The sequence below is a fragment of the Triticum aestivum genome, chromosome 7B (genome assembly GCF_018294505.1).
Source record: "Triticum aestivum cultivar Chinese Spring chromosome 7B, IWGSC CS RefSeq v2.1, whole genome shotgun sequence".
NCBI lineage: Eukaryota > Viridiplantae > Streptophyta > Magnoliopsida > Poales > Poaceae > Triticum > Triticum aestivum.
Genome location: NC_057813.1, coordinates 450,488,363 through 450,495,552, shown reverse-complemented (window position 1 = coordinate 450,495,552; position 7,190 = coordinate 450,488,363). Strand labels below are relative to the sequence as shown.

At 39.5% G+C, this 7,190-nt stretch overlaps 1 non-coding gene across 1 annotated transcript; it reads right to left on the bottom strand.

Annotated features, from left to right (window-relative positions):
• On the bottom strand, positions 1-72 carry TRNAK-UUU (transfer RNA lysine (anticodon UUU)). The gene has a single exon. It is a non-coding gene; the product is annotated as a tRNA-Lys (tRNA).
• Between the last annotated feature and the right edge of the window lie 7,118 nt (positions 73-7,190).

Below are 7,190 nucleotides of genomic sequence, written 5' to 3'. Positions count from 1 at the left end.
CGCCGTCCGTGGGGATCGAACCCACGGCCACGTGGTTAAAAGCCACGCGCTCTACCACTGAGCTAGGACGGCTGGTGTGAATTTTTCTTGTGATTAGTATATTAATTATAATAAGGGGAAACAACTTTTATTTGGAGAGACATGGTACAAACAAACATGAAAACAAATGCGTACATACACTTATTCCTATGCGCACACACACGCTCACCCTACCTTATAAGCACATCTAAGGGCTCCTTTGATTCACAGGGTTTGGGAAGCACATGAATAGGATGTGCTGTCCACTGAAATCCTATGTTGGGTAGCAAAACAGAGGATTTTTTCCAAGAAGTCCAACCTCATGCTTGTTTTCCTGTGAAAAGAACTAAGAAGTTCCTATATGATTGGTTCCCAAGGAATGCAATCCTGCGAATCAAACAACATGTAAAGGGCAAATTCCAGAGGGTGTAACCCTGTAAAATTCCTATGCAAACCCTGTAAATTAAAGGAGGACTAAGATACTAAGCTGAAGGGTCATGAGATTTGAGCAGTACTTAATACCTTAGGATATTACTATACAAAGCATATATATATATTATATATATATATATATATATATATATATATATATATATATATATATATATATATATTATCGCCAACATATCTTTTCAGCTATGTTGTACACAAAAAGAGCATGTGGTCTAGAAAAACAAACATCCGTGCCAAGATGCGTGTTTTTGGGTGGTGGGTAGCCACATAATCTCTTGGTGTGCAGATGAACATGCACATACACAAACTAGAGTCTCTCTCAACATGTAGCGTTTGTGGGCCGAACAGAAATATGTGTATCATGCGGTTATGCAATCCACAAAGGAGAAGGAACTCCATGAGGTGATGCAAGAGGCATGAGATTTGCCCTCTAAACAAGACCTTAGCAACTCTAGTCGGGATTAGGTGCTTATTACATTGGACAAAATGGATGATGACACTCAATCCAAGTTGTCCCCCAACTACAATATTACTTTGGCAGCGGGTTGACACCGTAGAAACAATATTACTTTTCACGGCACAAAGGCGTCGATCCATGCTTCTTCGATTTTCCTTCAAAGCTACAATTCGCTTCAGTCTATACAAGCGGTCTCACACAAAGTTAGATATAAAAGGGAAATGCCTGGCGGACCCTATCTCAAATGAGAACTCCCCCAAACCAGATGCAAACCATGGATACTAGATGATGCCTCATGAAGGTTGGCTAAAACTTAATGTGGATGCAGGCTTCATTCAGGATACGAACCAGCAGGGTGCTTTGGGAGTGGTATTGAAAGGTGATAAGGCGTCAATCCTATGATCAACATGGCGAGTATCAGTCATTGCACGTCAATTGAGATGGATGAAGCTAAAGTGTGTCTGGAAGCCTTACATGGGATAGTACCTTTCGCTAACCACCCAGTTTACGTAAAGTGTGGTTGTGTGAGCATCATTTAGGCTTTGTCCTCGTCAGATTTTGACTGATGAATGATTGATGGTGGTATTACACATGATTCTAGGAACTTGCTAGGAAATCTCCTAGTCTTCGGGTTATCGAGAATGCTCATATGTGGCAATGGTGTTTACCCATTGCTTAGCTAGGTTTGGTAGAGAGGGGTCAAGTTGTGGTTTTCTGTTAGAGTTAGTACGAGCATGCATTTTGTGTCTGGTTGAAATCGATGATAATGAATCTATGTTCCTAAAGTAATATAAAACATCATTTTCAAAATAGAGATCTTAACCACAAATTTGCTTTTTTGTGCATACTACAGACCAGGCATGGTAAGTACTCAATTCCCTTCATTGAGAGAATATTGAGGGATAAAATCTTCAAAATCGCACGAAGTACAAATTCACCCACACTTAGTTTTTGCGCATCTCTGTTTTCACAGACATTAGAAGATTGTAAAACTAGACAAAAGGGTAATAAATCTATAGATATCAATGTTATTTATATTATTCTTCCTACTAGAAAAGGACATGTGCGTTGCGACGGGATAATAAAACCATGGCCTTTAAATCAATTTTCAAATATCCGCACTCCATATATATACATGTACTTGAATATTTGTGCACCAACCGAGACGTGCATGCAGACGTAAGACACATGCATTCTAACATGTTCACAATGGATCGATGTTGGACTTGATCCTTAATGCATGTATTTTTTAGTACATCCTGAATGTGTGTATGAAAATGAAAAGAAAAGGTTAGTCTCACGATGGATGAAAAACTGAAGGGCACTATGATGTATGGATAATTCAGAGGAACACTTTCTTTTCACTTTTACGAATGACGAGGTGGGTAATTTACTTCAACTTTAGGGGCTTCTGATAACAGATGAAACATTCAGAGAAACAACTAACGAACAATTTTTTTCACTTACGAGTGACGGGTGGGTAATTTAATTCAACTTTAGGGGCAGTTTCATTGAGAGACGAAAAAACAGAGAAATAATTAATGAAGAGATTTTTTTCACTTACAGGTGGCATGGTGGGTAATTTACTTCAACTTTATGGTAGGTGGACGAACCAAAAAAATCCGAGGAACACATGGTCCTTTATTAGTAGGTATAAATTGAAGTGTCTAATCGCTGAGCAAAAGTGCATATGTAGATAAAACTTTCTCTAAAATTAATCATAGATGCATTAGGAAACCAACCAATGGAAAAGATACATAACACTAGAGCATGAGAAAACTGGAAAGAACAAACCCTAATATGCAGTCTTGGAACATGGAGGGAGAGCTACTAGGATAAAGTCTTTCTTTAGATCGTAGTTCTTTGAGCAAAGCTAATACTACCAAATGGGTATATGACCATCAATAACTCTTGAGCCTAGCAAATAAAACAACCAACTTTTTTTAGTTGTTAAAATGGTTGGTGAACATTTTCATATATATATTAGAAGCATTATGTGCTTCGTACGAGCTAGTTATATCACTAAGTGGGGGGGGGGGGTCTAGAAGTTATAGAGAGATGGAAGAAATGGAAGAGTTCTTGTATGCCATTTATATTTCATTAGGGCAACTCCAACGGCGTGCATCAAAACGCTCGTTAACGTCTGCATAACAAGGTCCGGACACTTTTTGCCATCCAATGTCATGTATCAAATGTCCGCGGATCGACATGGACATCCGAATTCCCGCAAACCGGAAGCAAAATTGGGGGAGTTTGTGGGCGTCCACACAGTCGTCATGTAGGCATGAGAAACGTTGTTGTTTGATTGCAGTAGAGTATACAAACGCAATAGTACCTAGCATTTGTCAAGTACAAAGTGTCTCTAAAGAGAGCAACAACTATGAAAAATACAGGCACGCGGATTGGTAAATGGGACATTGTGTGGATAGAATCAATCATATAATGGCATAAACATGGGGTATAATCAGCTAGCTCATATTCCTCGAATTATCTAGGCATGCATTATTTGTGTAGTTGTACGGGCTTGTAATAAGAACTTGCACAATAATTTTTGTCCTATCCTCTCAGTTCAGTGAGATACTAATGAAAATTAAGGTTAATTAAGTTACTCCTTTAAAAGGTATTGAAGCAAAGCATTAGCACTCAATGAGTACATGTAATCCTGGAATTACAACCATTTTCATTGTATCCTGATTATTGTCACTTTCTGGTCACCGGTGCGAAATTATAACATGTGCATATAACTTGCCGGTATGTTCCAAACACATTAATATTCATGAGTACAAATATTGTTTATATATGAAATCATATCACTCGGGCCCTAATGACAAGTATTAGGCATACATCATAGCAACATCAATCTCACACGCAGACGACATTATGCATCAATTCGTAACAACTTTGATAATTATTACATGATGGATCTCCTCCAGTTCTCATCCATACCATGTGCCTATAGATAATTACTCACACATTGATGTGGGAAGCATGATGGTGATGATGGAGAAGAGGTTGGTGTGTCGATGAAGAAGAATCCCCCTCTCTGAAGGCCGAATGAATCTTCTAATAGCCCTTCGGGAGAAGATAAGAGTTGGCGGTGGCTCCGCCTCGAAGAAAAATAGGAAAAATTGTCCCTAAATATTTAGGTAAGGAGGGGTCCTATGGGCGAAGAGGCGGCGCATGGGGGTGCCTGTGGGCCACATGCAGACACATGGCATGGCCAGGGGCGCGTGGGCCACCCCCTGGTCGTCCCTTATGGCTCTGTAGATCTTTTCCAGTTTTATTTAGGAATATGATTTTTTGAAAAGGCTACAACTAAATCATGTGGACTTGTAGCCCATCAGGTTCCTCTCTGATTTCCAAAAGTTTGAGCAAGTTTGGTTGGTGGGAAAAGGAGGAATCGAAAAATTTCAAGGACAACAATCTAGGGCAGCTCAGATCCAAAGATTTTAGTGAGTGGTAGAAGGAGGGATTTATATACACTGGTGTACAGATGTCCTATACAAACGGCTTTTACCATCTTTCCGCAATAGAATTTTAAACCGTAGCCTTGCATGTGTGTTTTATGGGGGGACCTTCCCACACGACCCATAAACCGTCGCCAATAGGTCATCCTGTCACACACACAGGGCAAAAGGAGCTCGTATGCGATCGGGTGAGACATCACAGACAATTATACAAGCTCAATCGTTTCCGTTCATATGTACATACCACATAGTGAGTCCCAGACAAACTTTACTGTTCGTATCTACATCACACATAATTTTTATGTGGAAAAGTTTGTGCAAGGTGGCCTAACGCAACATTTGTCGGGCGAAAGTCGTTTGTGATTGTTCACTAATCCAACACGCCTAATTTCTAAAAACGGTGTGGGTTGTTTAAGTTCATCTCCCATGATGTTGTCTGAGAAACCGTCTGCAATAGAAAAACCAATAAGCAGGCTAATTGGCCTATTAATGATTATCCATTTAGTAATCAAATTGAAATTTCCTATTGAACACACCATATATTTCATATCTGTATTATGGCAACCAGGATTTCATAAGTGAATTAAATTAGAGTACAACAACTTCAGCACTCAGTTACACCATATAGGCACATAGCTAGCTACGTCGTTACACAACAACATCAAGTTTTACATGCACATAAAAACAATGCAAAGTAGCATCATATATGGTAAATAGACAAATGAATCTCATCTAGAAATTTGCTGAAGCGGAAGACGAATATTGAGCCTTCCATGATGTTAAATGTCCTTGCAATTTTAGGCCAGTAGCTATGGATAATCGCATGTCCAATCTTTGTCATCTTAAGGAAGACTTCAATATTGTACCGTGTGTGTTGAATGAATACCTTCCTCACCTCTTAATTATGTGGGTGGTTTGTGAGGTAATCATCAGTGAACTGCTTTGCAAAGGACTAAAAACAAAGATATGCATAAATATCCATTTTAAATCTTGAAATGGTGCAAAAAAAGGTAAAAGAGTTAGTACCATCCTATAGTTGACTGATGTCTTCTTCACTGTGAAAACAAAGATCTTGCTGTTACTTGTCGCTAGTTTCTTTATCCTAACAATCTTTGCGAGTTTCTTGACTTTACTGATATTCATGGACATCTCATTTCCCCATATGCAAAATGCGTCGAACAATGGGTCTAACCACTGACAGCATGACGTACATGTGCAAGACCAAATTATTAAAAACCTAAATATTAGAATGGTTCCTGCAATTGCACAATAATGTGCTATTAGCCAAAGGACCATGTATGTGCAAACCTTGATGGTAAACTTCACTACCTCCCATTATTTGTCTGCAATAGAATATGTTAATTAAAAATAAACAGATTGCGGATCCAACAGATTAATTTGAGCCGCCGGTTAACCAAACAAAGCATTCTAAACAACTTGGAAATATAGCAATTGTATGTGTTTCTCATGTATTTAGTACAACCAAATTCGATTTATTTCTCACATGCATAACAATACAAAATTGTACCCACAACAAATGAACATTACACTGTAGAATTGAACCAAACAGTTAAGTGGAGACCACAACAAATGAACTAAATAGTTAACTGAGCACCGTGTTAGAGAATAGAACATATACTAGAAGATCAAATAGTTAACCAAACCAAGCATGCTTAAGAACCGCTAGGAAATATACCAATTGTTGAACCAAATTGTTAACTAAACATCACATTTCAGAACATCAGATTGTTGGAAATATGCCCTAGAGGCAATAATAAAAGGATTATTATTATATTTCCTTGTTCATGATAATTGTCTTTTATTCATGCTATAATTGTATTATCTGGAAATCGTAATACACTTGTGAATACATAGACCACAATATGTCCCTAGTGAGCCTCTAGTTGACTAGCTCGTTGATCAACAGATAGTCATGGTTTCCTGACTATAGACATTAGATGTCATTGATAACGGGATCACATCATTAGGAGAATGATGTGATGGACAAGAGCCAATCCTAAGCATAGCACAAGATCGTGTAGTTCATTTTGCTAGAGCTTTTCCAATGTCAAGTATCTTTTCCTTAGACCATGAGATCATGTAACTCCCGGATACCGTAGGAGTGCTTTGGGTGTACCAAACGTCACAACATAACTGGGTGACTATAAAGGTGCACTACAGGTATCTCCGAAAGTGTCTGTTGGGTTGACACGGATCGAGACTGGGATTTGTCACTCCGTGTGACGGAGAGGTATCTCTGGGCCCACTCGGTAATGCATCATCATAATGAGCTCAAAGTGACCAAGTGTCTGGTCACGGGATCATGCATTACGATACGAGTAAAGTGACTTGCCGGTAACGAGATTGAACGAGGTATTGGGATACCTACGATCGAATCTTGGGCAAGTAACGTACCGATTGACAAAGGGAATTGTATACGGGGTCGCTTAAATCCTCGACATCGTGGTTCATCCGATGAGATCATCGAGGAGCATGTGGGAGCCAACATGGGTATCCAGATCCCGCTGTTGGTTATTGACCAGAGAGCCATCTCGGTCATGTCTACATGTCTCCCGAACCCGTAAGGTCTACACACTCAAGGTTCGGTGACGCTAGAGTTGTATGAATATGAGTATGCAGCAAACCAAAGTTGTTCGGAGTCCCGGATGAGATCCCGGACATCACGAGGAGTTCCAGAATGGTGCAGAGGTAAAGAATTATATATGGGAAGTCCAGTTTCAGCCATCGGGAGAGTTTCGGGGGTCACCGGTATTGTACCGGGACCACCGGAAGGG